A 16,601-nucleotide genomic window follows, 5' to 3' on the forward strand; every position below is an offset into this window, starting at 1 on the left:
ACCCAGCATCAGCCCACTCCCTCCTCGTGTTGCCCAGCAAGGCGGGTAGTATCATCGAGGCGGGACTGTGGTCAAGCATAGGTCCCGGAGCTTGGGTTTGAGGCCCAGCTCCACCGCTCACGAGCTGTGTGACTTTGGGCAAGTTACTTAACCTCTCCGAACTTGTTTCCCCCTCTGTAAAATGGGGATAACAACAGTATCTATCCATGTCATAGGCTGGAGTGAGAAGTAAATGTGTGAACACGTGTAAAGCACCGAGAACGGTGCCTGGCACGTAAGAAGCACTCAGGAAGCATCTCATACGATTGTCATTATCCCCGGTTTTCAGATGAGGACGCTGAGGCTCAAAGGTTAAGAGCCTGTGTAAGAACAGACCAAAGGGACTGATGGTGGCTTGAGCCAAACCTAGGGTGACCCTACCCTAAACCTCTTTCCACACAGCCCAGCCCTTCCCTCTGTGAACTTGGCCTTCATCAGGATGATGACAACGCCCACAGGGTCAAAGTGAGGAATAAATGGACCGCTCTCTGCAAGCTCTAAGTGCCACGTGACAGCCACATAAGGTTGCTGACTGATCGGTCATGACCCACGTGCAGGTCAGCAGCCACCACACGGAAATGATGGCAGAAGCACCACAGAAGCCGAGTCCCCGTGTGCCGGTAACTCATGTCTGTACCGGAGCAAACCCCGCACGCCTCACACCCTCTTGCACTGTCCAGGCCGACTGCTGAGGGGAGTTTACTTTTTCACCACCGGTGATTTGCACATACTGCGTGTGTTACAAATTGAAGTTTTGTGGCAACCTTGCATCGAGCAAGTCTGTCGGCACCATTTTTCCAACAGTATTTGCTCACTTCGTGTCTCTGTGTCACAATATTCTTGTAATATTTCACACTTTTTCATTATTATATATGTGCTACGGTGATCTGTGATCTAGTGATCTTTGGTGTTACTACTATAACTCACTGAAGGCGCAGGTGATGCCTACCATTTTTTAGCAATAAAATATTTAGTTAAGGCATGTACCTCTTTTAGACAAGTTGCTAACGCCCAATACAGTCTGCAGTACAGTGTAAAGATAACTTTTAAATCCAGTGGGAAACCAAAAAACTCATGTGACTTGCCTTCTTGCGATAATTCGCTTCACTGCGGTGGTCTGGACTGGAATCTGAAGTTATCTCTGAGGTCGGCCTGTATTTGATTTCAGTCTGAACAGCCCTGCATCCCTGACCAATCCTGCTCGTACTCTGCCCCCTAGAGTCCAACTGCAGACACAGGATTTCGGTGAGAATCACCCCCAAGCCAGGTAGCGCCTACACCACAACCCACACCCTGCACTTCAAGCGCCAGTCTCACTGGGCGACCTCACTCCCGCCACAGCTCCCACCTGGAGATGACGCAGAAGTAAGAGCAACAACACAGAATAATGATAAAGGCCATACTTTATACGTGTGCTGCACTTCAGTTATAAAATAGTCTGAAAATACTTCCAAGGGTACACTCCTAAACCCAATAAGGCCGATGGGGCAAATATTCTCACCTTCACTTTACTGAGCAGGAAATGGAGCCTCCGAGAAGGGTAGGTTTCCTCTCGGCCTCCTGCACCCTCCACCTGCTGTGTGGACAAGTGGTCACCAAGGAAAACATCTCAGCCCGGACCTACCATAGGTACTTATGGAGCCACCGGGAACATCCAATTTCTCTTCAGTTTCACCAAATTTTGACTCGGATTCTTACCTAAAATAAAATACATAAATGATTGGCACAAAAACAGACATAGGGATCAATGGAATAGAATAGAGGGCCCAGGGACTTCCCTGGTGGCGCAGTGGTTAAGAATGTGCCTGCCAGTGCAGGGGACACGGGTTCGAGCGCTGATCTGGGAAGAGCCCACATGCCACGGAGCAACTAAGCCCGTGCGCCACAACTACTGAGCCTGCGCTCTAGAGCCCGCGAGCCACAACTACTGAAGCCCGTGTGCCTAGAGCCCGTGCTCCGCAACAAGAGAAGCCACTGCAGTGAGAAGCCTGCACACCACAACGAAGAGTAGCCCCCGCTCACCGCCACTAGAGAAAAGCCCACGTGCAGCAACGAAGACCCAACGCAGCCAAAAAAAAAAAAAAAAATGTATTAAAAAAAAAAGATTAGAGAGCCCAGAAATAAACCCACATACATATGGTCAATTAATCTTTGACAAAGGAGGCAAGGATACACAATGCAGAAGACAGTCTCTTCAGCAAGTGGTGTTGAGAAAGCTGGACAGCCTCGTGAAAATCACTGAAGTTAGAACACACCCTCACACTACACACAAAAATAAACTCAAAATGACTTAAAGACTTAAATATAAGACATGACACCAAAAAACTCCTAGAAGAGAACATAGGCAAAACGTTCTCTGACATAAATTGTACCAGTTTTCTTAGGTCAGTCTCCTAAGGCAATAGAAATAAAAGCAAGAATAAACAGATGGGACCTAATCAAACATAAGCTTTTGCACAGCAGAGGAAACCATAAACAAAATGAAAAGACAACCTATGGACTGGGAGAAAATGTTTGCAAATGATGCAACTGACAAATGCTTAATTTCCAAAATATACAAAGAGCTCATACAAGTCAAAAACAAAAGAAAAACCCAATCAAAAAATGGGCAGAAGACCTAAATAGACATTTCCCCAAAGAAGACATGCAGATGGCCAACAGGCACAAGAAAAGATGCTCATCATTGCTAATTACTAGAGAAATGCAAATCAAAACTACAATGAGGTAACACCTCACACCAGTCAGAACGGCCATTATCAAAAAGTCTACAAATAACAAATGCTGGAGAGGGTGTGGAGAAAAGGGAACCCTCCTACACTGTCGGTGGGAATGTAAATTGGTGCAGCCACTATGGAAAACAGTATGGTGGTTCCTCAAAAAACTAAAAACAGAGTTGCCATATGATTCTGCAATCCCACTCCTGGGCATGTATCCGGAGAAAACTAATATAATTTGAAAAGACACATGCACCCCAATGTTCATAGCAGTACTATTTACAATAGCTAAGACATGGAAACAACTTAAATATCTATCAACAGATAAATGGATAAGGAAGATGTGGTATGTATATACAACGGAATATTACTCAGCCATAAAAAAGAATGAAATAATGCCATTTGAAGCAGCGTGGATGGACCTAGAGGTTATTATACTAAGCAAAGTAAGTCAGAAAGAGAAAGACAGATATCATATGATATCACTTATATGTGGAATCTAAAATATGACACAAATGAACATATCTATGAAACAGAAACAGACTCACAGACATAGAGAACAGACTTGTGGTTGCCAAGGGAGACAGGGTAGGGTAGGGAAGGATTGGGAGTTTGGGATTAGCAGATGCAAACTACTATATATAGGATGGATAAACAACAAGGTCCTACTGTATAGCACAGGGAACTAAATATATTCAATATCCTGTGATAAACCATACTGGAAATAAAAATGAAAAAGAATATATGCATGTATAACTGAAACACTGCTGTACAGCAGAATTTAACACAACATCGTAAATCAACTATACTTCAATAAAATTTTTTAAAAATTAGGGGGAAAAAAAATTAGGGGAACTTCCCTGGTGGTCCAGTGGTTAAGAATCCACCTTCCAAGGCAGGGGATGCAAGTTCGATCCCTGGTCGGGGAACTAAGATCCACATGCCGCAGGGCAACTAAGCCCGTGCACTGCAACTACTGAGCTCGCGCGCCTCAACTAGAGAACCCATGCGCCGCAAAGAAGAGCCCACATGCTACAACTAAGACTCAATGCAGCCAAAAATAAATTAAAAAGAAAAAAAAATTAGGAATTTCCCTGGCAGTCCAGTGGTTAAGACTCCATGCTTCCAATGCAGGGGGCACAGGTTTGACCCCTGGTTGGGGAACTAAGATCCCACATGCCATGCAGCCAAAATATTAAAAATGAGAAAAAACATTAATACACAGAGAAATGTACATAGCACAAGATCAAGAGGTGTTCTAACAGTTCATGAATACAGCCAAATGGTAACTAACCAGAACATTCAGTGGATGGCGTCTTCTGTTTAAGTGCCCAACGGAGGATGCCTTGGGTTCCTCTCTTGTCGTGATAAGTACTTCTGAATTAATTACTTATTGGCTCCCGCTGACCTTCCCAAGCTGCCAGGCCACCCCTTCACTTCACGCAGCCCTTGCTCTGGCTGAACGCACCCCCCTCTGCTGCTCCGTGCTCATGTGCTCGCCCGCGAACCTGTGCCCGCGCTGTCCCTCCATCCTAACGTCTCTCTCCACCGCTCTTTATCCAGCTCCACCAACCACGCGGGGCACAGTTCGAAGGCCACTTCCCCCAGGGGGCCGTTCTCATCGCCTTCACTGGAATTAGTGTTTCCCTCCTCGGGACCCCCTGCAGACCCTTCCTGCCATCCTTGCGGGCACTCAGAACTTCCCGACTTGCGTTTCAGTTCTTTCTGTACGTTCCTTCCATAAACGTGTGAGGCGAGGGACTCTCGTAGTCACCCGTTTCCCTCTCAACCCACTGATTCTAGATTTAAAGGGGAGTATTTGAAGCGACGCTACAGTCCATTTGCCCGACCCCATTATCTCCAGCCCTTCAGCACATGAGACGCAAAAAATGACTGCTTGTTGTGTGAGTGACTGATGGACAAGTCCTCAAGGCTGGGTGCTTGGAACCCGACTCATTGCTTCCCTGAAAATGTTATGGGTTGAACTGTGCCCCTGAAAAGATACATTGAAGTCCTAACCCGGGTGCCTGTAAACATGACCTTATTTGGTCAAAGTATGGTCTTTGCAGTTACGATGAGGTCATTCGGGTCAGCCTTAATCCAAAGACAGGTACTCTTATGAGATGGAAAGTTGGACACAGACACACAGGCAGGGAACGCCTTGTGAAGACACAAGAACGGACAGACAGACAGAGGGAAGGCAGCCATGTGCAGATGGAGGCAGAGATCGGAGGTAAGGCTGCAACAAGTCAAGAAATGCCGGGGGCTCCCAGAAACTGGAAGCTGCAAGGAGCCCTCCCCTAGAATCTTCAGAGAGAGCACGGCTCTGCCAACACCTTGATTTCAGGCTTCTGGCCTCACTGCGCCACCCAGTTTGGGGCACTTTGATACCACAGACCTAGGAAACTAATACAAGAGATAACCATCCTAAACACTAGGGAAAAAACGAAGCATAAGAAATGTACACCCATAAGGAGGTTTACGTATATATATTTGGGGAACAGAGCACAGTAAAGTGCTGAGCAAGAAGACAAGACAGTCATTTACGGTTAAAAAAGGAAAGGATGAAGGAAGGCCCCCTCTCCTTTAAAAGAACCTCTTTTCAGAAATGCACCAAATCAATGTGGAAACCGCCACTGAGAGCAGATGAAAAGGCAGCCTTGGGAAGAGCCAAAGGAGGGAGGGCAGTTCCCTCCACACCCGAGGCTTAGAGACCCAGCTCGGTTAGAGACGCATCTGAGCCATGGAGCCGCCGCTGCGGATCCTGGCAAGTCCTCCCCGGGCCTCAGCCTACCCAGTGAAATAAATGGGAAAGAACTGACTCACTCAGTTACAAAGCAGAAAATACCACACCATTGTAAAGCAATTATACTCCAATAAAAATGTTAAAAAAAAAAAAAAAAAAAGAAAGAAAGTGACAGCTCCTGGGCGGTGCTGCTGGGATTACTGCAAGGTCAGGTGGGCGTGGACCTGGCACACAGCAGGTTCTCCAGACCGTCAACTGGGTTTGAAACGAGTGCATCAGGCAGAAAGAGCTTCACCCTGAAGCTGCCCCCGATTTCGGCTCCGCACGCGCCTCCTTTCCAGCTCCTCCTCCCGGAGGGCTTGCCAGGCCCCGCCCTTACACAGTAACTGAGTACGTATTTCTATCATCGCTGAAACAACAGCTACCACTCCCCGAACACCAGGATGCATCAGGCCCCGGGCTGGGTGGTGTGTGTGTAGATCCTTCTCTACTGGGTACATAGTTACGGCTCACCTGAGGCCGGCAGGCAGGTACTCTCCCCACTTACAGACGGGAATGTGGATCTTGGAAAGCAAGAGGCAGAGCAGAGACTGCTGCCGTGGTCACCCGCACAGTCTCCCTCCCACACGCGGGTGTCAACCGTCATTACATGCGTCCCCCTTGTCAGGCGTCATCGACCCCACAGGGCAGGGGGTGGGTCCCCCAGCACCCAGCCAGGGCCAGGCACAATGAGGGGGCTCAGGTATCATCTGTAGAAGACTAAGGAACCAGCTGGCCAATCCCCACATTACGGAAGCCAGGGCTGACGCCTTCCCAACCCTAGGAAATACTAAGCCTTATCTATTTATCAGGTAAATAGAGAAATACCTGATGTCAGATTGTTTTCCTGTGGCTTCCTCCTAAAATAGAAAAGAAAAAAAAAAGTGGAATTAGCGGTATTATGTGATGAACTTGACACGTTACCTCTCTACTGGTTCATATGAACTGACACCTCAGAATTTTAAGCCACAGGGTCAGCTACTTTCAAACTGAACATCATAAAAACCTAATCAGGAAAAGCAGAGAGTGACGTGCTGGTCCTCATGCTGCTCACAGCTTGAAGTCAGAGTGGGCTGTCACCGCCTGAGGCATGTCAGCCTCGGAAAGCCATCCTAAAACCAGACAGTTGCTGGTTATTTCCAGAACACCGTGGGTCCCACTCCTGGGGCAAGTGGGCAGGATCTTCACAAGCCTGAGAACAGGTTTCCGCCGGGACATCCCTGGGCGTCCGGGCCACCGATAGTGTAGTTTCTCATCCATCCACTGGGCACCAACAGCCACTCCGTGCCAGGCGGGTGACGGGAGACGGAAAGCCACCCGGGACCAGGGGCTCCTGGACAGTCCTGATCCAGCGAAGGCAAGAGACGCGTTCAACCAGCGGCAGCCCCAGTGGAAAAGTGCTTTAACAACCTAACAAAATCCAACCTCAGTCCTGGGGAGGAAGTAACCATCAGTCCAGTCCAGCAGCAAATCATGCCCGCTCCACCCCCAGAAAATTCCGGATCCGTCTGTGTCTCTCCCCAGCATCCCCACAACCCAGGCCACAACTGGCTTCCTTGGCCCCATTCTCACCCCATGGCAACACATTCCCCACCCAGCAGCAGACCAATCTTTTCAGACACAAAGCAGATCTTGTCACTCCTTTCATAAGCCTGCAGCGGCTTCCCACTGCACTGAGAATAAACCTAGCAGTCCACCCATGGCCTGCAAGGCTGGCCCAGCGTGACCCGGGACCCCCATGCCTCTCGGGCCTTGTCTCCCAGCGCCCTTCCCACCTGTCTTCCCTCTCCAGGCGCCAGCCTCTTTCAGCTCGCCACACCCGCCAAGCGGCATCCAGTCTTAAGGCTTTGCTCTTCCCCCACATCTGGCCCTTTCTCCAAGGTCAGCTCCTCAGACTGGGCTTCCCAGTCTCAATCCTCCCCCTTTACAGAGCTGTCACTTTACTTCTCCGTGGTGCTCACGTTGTACACAGTTGTTTAGTCGGCGCCAACTCAAAGCATGGTCCGCGGACCAGCAGCATCCGCATCACAACCTGCAGCTCGTTAGAAATACAAACCTTCCAGCTGCCCCCATGCACACGCAAGAGTGTACACATTCAGACTCTGGGAGCGGGGCCCAGTAATCTGTGTCTTAACAAGCTCTCAGGCGATTCTTATGCAAGTGCAAGTTTGAAAAGACCTGGCCTATGAGACTCCCCTGGTGGTCCAGTGGGTAAGACTCCATGCTCCCAATGCAGGGTGCCCGGGTTCGATCCCTGGTCAGGGAACTAGATCCCGCATGCCTGCCACAACTAAGAAGTCCATATGCTGCAACAAAGATCCCGTGTGCTGCATGCAACGAAGACCTGGCACAGCCAAAAATAAATAAATAATAAATAATTTAATTTAATTTAATTTTTTTAAAAAGGGACTTCCCTGGTGGTGCAGTGGTTAAGAATCCGCCTGCCAATGCAGAGGACACAGGTTCGATCCTGGTCCAGGAAGATCCCACATGCCGCGGAGCAACCAAGCCCGTGCGCCACAACTACTGAGCCTGCGCTCTAGAGCCCGCGAGCCACAACTATGGAGCCCATGCGCCACAGCTACTGAAGCCCACATGCCTAGAGCCTGTGCTCCGCAACAAGAGAAGCCACCGCGATGAGAAGCCCGCGCACCTCAACAAAGAGTAGCCCCCGCTCGCCGCAACTAGAGAAAGCCCACGCGCAGCAACAAAGACCCAACGCAGCCAAAAATAAATAAATTAATTAATTATTTTTAAAAAGAAAAGACCTGGTCTAGTTCATGTATTTGGTTCCTTGGTGACTGTCTGTCTGACACAGATACGTCACATTGTGAGCAGCAGTGCTGTGCCACGTTATCTCCTGCTGAATCCCAGCACCCAGAACAGCGTCTAGCAATAGCAGGCTCTCAACCAATACGTGACGAATGAACAAAAATAAAGACGTGAATTCCCTCCACACACACACAGTCAAACAAGCACTGTTTGTGCCAAGCAGTGAAGTAGGCGCAGCCCAGCCCTACAGGGGCTGTAAGTCCGAAGGGGGAGACCCAGGAAACCATCACCCATAAACACTTCCACAGCTTTACCCTGGTGAGAAATAGGAGGCCGGGAGTTTAGCTGATTTCCACCGAGCGAGGGAACATCTTGGGAAATCTCTGTGCCTACAACCCCAGGAGGACAAAGCTCTGCCAAGAGGCCTTTTACCTCCTGGAGTTATGACTACTCCCAGACAAAAGTTAGAACAACCTCTGAGGAGAAACAGCGGCGGGCGGGGGACTCACCCTCATGGGAGTCACTTCACTCTTCCGGGTCCAGCCATCGGAAAATGGGAGCAGTCTCTGCCCTCATCCCCCTACCCCAGACACTTTGATCACTATCAGTTTCAATAAAGTCCCAGCTGGGCTTCCCTCGTGGCGCAGTGGTTGAGAGTGCGCCTGCCGATGCAGGGGACACGGGTTCGTGCCCCGGTCTGGGAAGATCCCATATGCTGCGGAGCGGCTGGGCCCGTGAGCCATGGCCGCTGAGCCTGCGCGTCCGGAGCCTGTGCTACGCAACGGGAGAGGCCACAACAGTGAGAGGCCTGCGTACTGCAAAAAAAGAAAAAATAAAGTCCCAGCTAGGCCAGGATCCTAGGACACTTGCATCCTTTTCCAGCTAGTTAAGTCTTTTTTGAAAAGGCAAAAAAGAGCCATCTTTAAATAAAGTAACAATATAAATGACTTCACATCAGTGCCGTGCAGCATTCAGTCGCAGCTGTGTTGCCCTGCCCGCCTCCTCACCCCCATGCTCCACGTACCTGTTTACCAGTGCCTGTAACTCCCTGAGTGCAGGGCAGGGCCAATCTTTTTGTACTGTCACAACCCAGCACCCAAATGTGCTCATTAAATATTTCCTGAACAAAGAACCGCTTTGCAAACAAACCTCCAAACGGCTTACAACGACCAGATACTTTTAGGTCTAGAATGAATCCCCTGTAATGCCACAGCTACTCTAGGAGTGTATGACTACCACCACCCCACCCCGTCTAATGATGGGAAAACAGTCCCCCAGAGAGAGGTGAGCAGGGCGGGGAACACTTATCTCCTGTCTCCTGTCCAGAGCTCTAGCCACAGGTACACCGCGCCCTGCAAGAAGCCAATAGGAACGATACAGATTGCAAATGAATGAAAAAGCCTAGGAACAATGAAATTCTGGGATAACCAATAATAAGAAGAATGCAATTACAAGGATCGAGCGGCACAAGTTAAGTCATAGGAACTCGGAGGAGGAAGAGGGGTACAGTGGTCAGCGCAGGCTTCCCGGGGAACGCGAGTCCAGCGAGCAGCATCTAAACCGCACCTTCCCGGCCCCGTAGACCAGGGCCCACAATCGTTCGCGCATGCGCACTCGCCCACCGGGCACGGCCACACCCTCGGTCCCCGGAGGCGGCGGCCTCGGCGGCGGGGCCTCACCTGTGGGCGCACAGCGCGGAGGAGCGCCCAGAAGCGCGGAGCACGGCGGCCCGGCGCCGCGGCCCGGCCCCGCCTCCAACCCCACTCGGCGCTCAGAGGAGGACGCGAACCGCTACCCAGCGCGGACAGGCTCTACTTCCGGGGCGGCGCCCTGGCAACCGAAGACGCGGCCTTGCCAGCGCCGCGACTGCTTCCGGGGTCAGACTTTCCCTGCCGGTCTCTACACCTCTATGCCGGTGGCCTGCTACGCCTGGCGCTGAGATCCTACGAGGAGTCAGTCGTCCACCCCCGGGAGCCTTGCAACCTTCAGGGCCCAGAAATGAGGTTGCGAGGGGTCGGGATCGAGCCTGATAGTGGGAGGTAGAGCGGTATGATGCCTGGGGCCCTGGGTCCAGTCGGCTCTTTATCCCCTCTGCTGCTCAGCTTCAGTATCTGTACAACTAGGACTGTTCATAGCACCTCCCTAGTGCTATTGTTGTAAGGATAACAAGTTGTGCTCAGCAGCCAGTAATCAATAAATGGCCTACTCAAAGGTAACCTCATTGGTGAAGTGTTCCCTGAGCGTGGGACAGGTTTAGGTCCTCAAACTAGATTTTTAAAACGCCTTCTGTTAGGAAGAGGCAGCCTAGCCTAGTGAGAAATTTAAAACTGAAGCCAGGGGAATTCCCTGGCGGTCCAGTGGTTAGGACTCCGCGGTTTCACTGCCGAGGGCGCGGGTTCAGTCACTGGTTGGGGAATTAAGATGCCACAAGCCGCGCACGCGTGGCCAAAAAACTCAGAAAAACAAGCCAGGCCTAGATTGAATCCTTGCTTCAAAATCTACTAGCTTTGTGGCTTTTGGCAGGTCACCGTCACTTCTCTTGCCTCAGTTTCTTGTCTGTAAATGGGACAGTAGCACCTATATTGAAGGGTTGTTGGGAAGATTATTTAAAAAAAAAAAGGCACAAATACTAATTGCTCAAATACTTGTTGAATTAATACAAAATAAAAGAGCATGTACCCCAGACATCTGTCAGCCATGAAAATGTACTTGAAGGCAGCATAAAAGAAGAGACACAGAATTTACATCCCTGCTCTGTTACATTCTAGGTGTCTGGGCACGGGAAAATCCCAGCCTTTTCTTTTTTTTTTAATAAATTTATTTATTTATGGCTGCATTTGGTCTTTGTTACTGTGCGTGGGCCTTCTCCAGTTGCAGCGAGCGGGGGCCCTCTTCACTGCAGTGCATGGGCTTATCACTGCGGTGGCTTCCCCTGTTGTTGCGGAGCACAGGCTCCAGGCGCGTGGGCCTCAGTAGTTGTGGCACGTGGCTTCAGTAGTTGTGGCGCACAGGCCCAGCTACTCCGCGGCATGTGGGATCCTCCGGACTAGGGCCTGAACCCACATCCCATGCATTGGCAGGCAGATTCCTAACCACTGTGCCACCAGGGAAGCCTCCAGCCTCTTAATTACATTTTTTTCATGGAGAAATGGGAATAATGATCTCCATCTCTCAAGAGTGCAAAAGTGTTTAAATTCCTAGGTGAATAGCACCTAGGAAGATGTTTAACATGTCTTACCATGTCCTGCCCCTGTGCAGAGTACATGCCACTCCAAACAGCGTCACCAGCAGCCAAAATACCAGAAGGCTTAGGTGCAGGCAGTGGGAGGAGACCAACAGCACAAGAGCAAACAGTAGGAAAAGTTCTAGCCAATGTGAAGAATTAACTGGGAGCTAGGTAGTCCCAGGAGAAAGACAGGAAACTAAGAATCTCAATGCTAATCTAATCATGTAAATCTAGTTAAAAAGTCTTTAAGGACTTTCCATTGCCATCAAGGTAACATCCAGACTCCTTAATATGTTATTAGTTTTAATGTAGTTAAAATCTGTTAACCTTTTTCCTGTATAGTATCTCAGTTTCCTGTTGGGCCTAGAAAGATCCGTCTTCACAAGTTGTAAAAACATAACTTATAAGAGGCCAAAACTACAATCAACTAAGTTAAATGATAAACTGAAAATGTGTCCATCATCTGACAAAGCATTAGTTAATATCCACAATATACAAAGAGTTTGCATAAATCAATAAGAAAAAAATACAAAAATTGGCAGAAGAAATGGAACCACAAATTCCAGAGCAGAAGGGTAAAGAAAGATGGTAAGTAAAAATATGAAAATATGCCCAAGTCACTAAAAATTAAGGATATTAAAATGTTTAATGAGGTATTTTTTACTGACAAAATTGGCAAAAATTTAAGCTACAGTTACAACTAATGTTAGAAAGGATATGGGAAAAAAGCACTCACATCCACTACTAATAGAAGTGAATATTAGCATAGCTTTTAGAAGGCTGGCAATTGGGCAATATTCATCAGACTTTTAATACATGTTTAATTATATAATCTTTAACCTATAAATCCCAGTTTTAGGAGTTTATTCTATAGAAATTCTCTCACAGGTAAACAAAGATATGTGTACCATAGCATTTAAAGCAGTATTATTTCTAATAATTAAAAACTGGGGGCTTCCCTGGTGGCGCACGGGCTTCCCTGGTGGCGCAGTGGTTGAGAGTCCGCCTGCCGATGCAGGGGACACAGGTTTCATGCCTCGGTCCGGGAAGATCCCACATGCCGCGGAGCGGCTGGGCCCGTGAGCCATGGCCGCTGAGCCTGCGCGTCCGGAGCCTGTGCTCCACAACGGGAGAGGCCTCAACTGTGAGAGGCCCGCGTACGGCAAAAAAAAAAAAAAAAAAAAAAAAAAAATTGGGAAAAATATAAATGTTTTTTAGCAGAAGTCTTATTGGCTAAATTAAAGTTCATCAATTTAATGAAATAGTATTTACCTATTAAAGGGATAAAGTGGATCTACGTGTGCTGACCTGGAAACATATACATAATATATTAAATGAAAAGTGAAAATTACACAACTTTGTATAGTATGATTTTAAAAATCATTAATATGTATATGCATTATATATAAGAGGCATAAAAAAAGCTTGAAAAAAGATATGCAGTTACTGTTAAGAGTCATTCTCTTCAGAAGTTGGCATAGAAAGTACTTTCTCTTCTTATAGCCTATATTTTTTATTGTCTGAATTTTTTAGTAGCACAAAAGTGTTATTTTTAAATTTTTTAAAGCTTCAATAAAATAAAGTTAAAAAACAAACTTTTGGGACTTCCATGGTGGTCAGTGGTTAAGAATCTGCCTTCCAATGCAGGGGATGCAGGTTCAATCCCTGGTCGGGGAACTAAGATCCTACATGCTGAGGGGCAACTAAGCCTGTGCTCCACAACTAGTGAGCCCACATGCTCTGGAGCCCATGCACCACAACTTCATTGTGTTGCAATGAAGAGTCCACCTGCCGCAACTAAAATAAAAATAAATAATAAATTAATAAATAATAAAAATAAATATTTTTAAAAATTAAAAAAATAAAATAAAAAACAAACTTTTTTCCATTTTGAAACAGTGGACTGAACATCTTTTCACACCCCAAAATCTCACTGAAATGGCAGAAGAAGAAATAGAAAAATACAATAGAAAATTAACTATCCAGGAATCTGAATACCAAAAACATGCAAATAAAGGAATTTCTCTAAAAGGTTTTGTTTTAAGATCATCTGTTTCTGGGAACTCCCTGGTGGTCCAGTGGTTAGGACTCGGCGCTTTCACTGCTGGGGCCGGGTTTCCATCCCTGGTTGGGGAGCTAAGATCCCGCAAGCCCTGAGGCACGGCCAAAAAAAAAAATCATCTGTTCCAAAATCATGCCTTTGTGGCTAGTGAGGATCCGTTTGTCATTCTGCGTTATCACTGGTGTTCTTAGCTCCACCAGGCAGGCAAGGGGGATTGCTCATATGGGGCACTCCCATCTTCCTCACATGGGCAGAAGGACTCAGGCAGGGGAGATGTCACCTTGGAGTATCACAGCACAAGTTATGGCAGATCCCAGTTTATACGTTTTGAAGGATAACCATTGTATAAAGTACTAAACTGCAATTGTTGGTTGTTAAATTCTTTTCAAAGACACATCTCCCTTTTGGTGTTAAGTTAGTTGAACTACAGACTGCATAAGTGATCATCTGCTAGAAATCCATGACATAGTTGGAAGACTAGTAGAAATACTCCCAATAGACAAAAAAAAACAGTGAGGAATTCCTGGAAGATGAGATAAGAACAGATAAACGGGCAACCCCAATAAAAATGAGGACAAATGCTCCCCAACGTGCAAAAGAGAGAAGTTCCACCCATAATCAGTTTTCTGAACAAAACTCTGAAATTGCCCTGAGATAAGAAGCAGTGACATGGACAGTTGGGCAGAAAATTAAGTAAGGTAATCACTGGTCGGTCTCCTTAGAGAGCAGTCCTCTGACACTTAGGATAAATCCATGTATCTTAGTCCATTTGGGCTGCTCGAACACAAAAACACCAGCGACTGGGTGCCTTCTAAACAACACATATATTTCTCGCCATTCTGGCGCCAGCAGATTCGGTGTCTGGTGAGGGCTTGCTTCCTGATTCCTGGATAATCATCTTGCTGAGTCCCCACATGGCAGAAGGAGTGAGGGAGCTCTCTGGCGGCTCATACAGGGACTAATCCCATTCATGAGGACTCCACCCTCATGACCTAATCACCTCCCTAAGGCCCACCTCCTAATACCATCACATTGGGGATTAGGATTTCAGCACAGGAATGGGGGGGGGGGTCGGGGGTGGTGAGGGGAGACATAAACATTCAGTTCAGTCCGTGAACCTTGAGAATAGTTCATAAAAGAGAGAGTTCAGACACTCAGCCAAAAACATTAAAGACCAAGAACATTCAAGAAAGGCACAAAATTCAGCAAAAGGAAAATTGAATGCCAAGGAAACAGTTAACGCAGTTAAAATACTAGATCAAGAGTCAGCAAACCACTGGCCGAATCCAGCCCACTACCGGCTCCAGAAAGCTAAGAATGATTTTTACTTGTGACCGTTTGCAGCCGATTTGTTAGGGAACACACTAACTTTGGACCCCAATTAAGTGAAATTATCTCCTCTCCTGCCCCGCAAAGAAATCCATTCTTCTCATTAGTAGACCTGTATTCCAAAAACATTATGCTCAATTGTTATTATATTTTTATTTCATCAGTTAAAAAGTTGTGAATTTTTTAAAAAAGCAATGAAAAGCTAGGAAGAATATCAAATAAAACTTATATTAAGCAAGAAAAATAAATAAATAAAAATTTAAAAGTTGTGAAAATGTGTGGAACTTTTAAGTGGCAGAGCCTGGATTTGAACCTAGGAAACCTGATCGTTCACACTACTGCCTCCCTGAAAAACAAAGAGCCGCCTTCTGGAGAGACGGCTGCACTTTCAAGGTGATGCTCTGAGCTTTGCTTGCGGGCATTCCAGAAACCTCCGCACAACCCCTCCCTGGCCCGTGGAGCGCTTTGCGCCCATCATTATTTACGTTTAGCGCCATCTAGTGGAGCCAGCGCTAACCTGGAGCCCGACTGGCCGGGTTCACACCCCACTGCTGACACTGGTCCCTCCTTGGTTCCCGGCCTCAGTCCTTAAACCCAGAATGTGAATGAGAACGGGAGGATCACAGATGGTGTGTTTACCGCTGGCTCATAGTAGGTGTTCAATAAACACTGTTTCGCGTATGAGACGTTCCTTCGATGGCTGATTTCTGAGGCTGGTTCCTTGGGGCCTCGGTCTGCCGGGGGAGACTTGAAATACCAACTCGGCGATGGCCGGGGCCCCATCTTGGGGTGATATGGCCCAGCCCCTTACCAGCCTCTGCTGTCTGTGGCCCTCTCCTCCCTTGGCAGGTGGCCCCACTGCTCCTCAACCCCCAGGGAGGGGTGCTGTTGCCATGTGGCCCCCATACCCTTCTCCACCCCCAACACAGCACATCCTTCACCAGCTCTTTCTGAACGAGGTGGATGGCAAGGTCTGTCCAGGTGTCTTTTTCACTAAGAACCACCAGCCTCCCATTGGCTGAGGGGCAGAACCAGCTACATAATTTGTAGGACGCCGTGCAAAATGAAAACGCACGTACCCTTGTTCAAAAATTATTAGGAATTTCAACACAACTACAGCAGCATTAACCAAGTGAGGGACCGATCTGAGCTCAGGGGCCCTGTATGGCTGCCCAGGTTGCAGGCCTATGGAGCCCGCCCCTACTTTGTGCAGGATACCACCCTAAGATCTTAGCCGGAAGTCCCCTCGTTACACCCTCTCGAGGACCCTGCTTGGTGAGTAGTGTTATCTCATGTTTCTTTTTAATGCGGTAAAATACACACAACATAACGTTTATTATACTAACCATTTTTAAGCGTACAGTTCAGTAGTGTGATAAAGTATATTCACATGGTTGCATAACCAATCTTTAGAACTCAATCATCTTGCCAACTGAAACTTTTCCCACTAAACACTAACTCCCCATTCCCCTCCCCCCAGCCCTGTTGACCACCATCTACTTTCTGTCTCTATGAATCTGACTACTTCAGGTGCCTCACGTAAGTGAAAACATTCAGAATTTGTCTTTTTGTGACTGGTTTATTTCACTTAGCATAATGTCCTCAAGTTTCATCCCTGTTGTAGCGTGTGTCAGAATGCTTCTTCCTCTTTAAGGCTGAATAATACTCCATTGT

General features: G+C 47.6%; 1 protein-coding gene across 3 annotated transcripts in view; it reads right to left on the bottom strand.

Annotated features, from left to right (window-relative positions):
• Positions 1-10,111, bottom strand: part of TTLL1 (TTL family tubulin polyglutamylase complex subunit L1) — a 37,504-nt gene extending 27,393 nt beyond the window's left edge. Inside the window, exons 1-3 of one of the 3 annotated variants that reach the window (XM_082666421.1) lie at positions 9,990-10,111; positions 6,367-6,398; positions 1,664-1,737 (exon numbers count right to left, since the gene is read on the bottom strand). The gene's annotated coding sequence lies outside the window, so the exon portion shown is untranslated. Of the gene's footprint in view, positions 1-1,663; positions 1,738-6,366; positions 6,399-9,762; positions 9,883-9,989 lie in introns of those variants that run through there. The other 2 variants (XM_082666422.1, XM_082666423.1) reach the window with 2 other exon arrangements.
• Positions 10,112-16,601: the final 6,490 nt, after the last annotated feature.

Source organism: Grampus griseus (assembly GCF_964374135.1).
Source record: "Grampus griseus genome assembly, chromosome: 11".
In the NCBI taxonomy this organism is placed as follows: Eukaryota; Metazoa; Chordata; class Mammalia; order Artiodactyla; family Delphinidae; genus Grampus; species Grampus griseus.